Source organism: Petaurus breviceps, unplaced genomic scaffold, assembly GCF_028583685.1.
Source record: "Petaurus breviceps papuanus isolate PSGF00001 unplaced genomic scaffold, PetGlider_PUasm1.0 64, whole genome shotgun sequence".
NCBI classification, from domain to species: Eukaryota; Metazoa; Chordata; class Mammalia; order Diprotodontia; family Petauridae; genus Petaurus; species Petaurus breviceps.
Genome location: NW_027186428.1, coordinates 9238352 through 9239434, shown reverse-complemented (window position 1 = coordinate 9239434; position 1083 = coordinate 9238352).

Below are 1083 nucleotides of genomic sequence, written 5' to 3'. Positions count from 1 at the left end.
GAGAGAGAGAGAGAGAGAGAGAGAGAGAGAGATGCCTAGAGGTCCATTTTTCCTGAGACCCTGCCTGGCTTGATAAAAGGTAGGATTGAATCACTGGCCCACTACACTTGTCCTGAGAGCTCCATGAATGCATTGGACTTTTTCTGTTTTTCTCACTCTGGTCCCACTTACCCCACAATGAGACTTTGTTATCTCTCATTTGGTCCTAACTACACAGACCCTAATTTTTTGGAGTTGAACTGTGCAAAACATTAACAGAAAAATTCCATGGAAGGGCCTACATGTTTAAAGTTTATAAAAATGTTAACAAAAGTTTTAGAATCACACAGCCATTTAACAAGTTACCACCAATGCATGTCTTCTCAGTACACACATGAATTTGAAAAATAAAACTTTTATCATTATTACAAATTTCTATGATTGGAGTTGGAGTGATAGAGGAAGGTCTAAAGCTGAACCAGAAATGGAGGCTCATAAGTCTTGTGAAGACAAAATGAGATTTCAGCACTAGAGGCCTGATATGCTGGAGAGAATAGACTATCCACCTCCCATCCTCCCCATCCCTCCTCTGCCTGGAGAAAGAAATACAGGACACACCAAAGCTGTCACTATGGAATGGAGTGGACCTTAAATCTTCAAAAGGGTATTGCCAGCTAAGCACCAGCTCTGGAAGCTTCTAATTAACTGAAAAGGCTTTGCAGACAGACCCAGGATCAGACCATGCATCAGACCATTCCAAGACCAGACTCACTGAGTATAAAGAAGCTCATCACTAGATAGTCACTAGGTACACGAACCATTTTGGCCACAAGAATTTATGGGAACTATGAACCAAAGCATGAAAGGGTCAGTGAAATAACAAGTCTTTTGAAGTATTAATTTAAATAAGTATACAAATCTTATCCCCCTTCTAGATTGTGAACTCCTTGAGAAAAGGATATCTGTCATGACTTCCTTTATATCCTAGATTTAGGACTGAAAGGATCCTCAAAGGCTGTCTAATTTAGCCCTTTCATCTTACAGATGAGAAAACTGAAGCCCAAGAAATTTAAAAGACTTGCCCAAAGTCACACAGGTAATGTG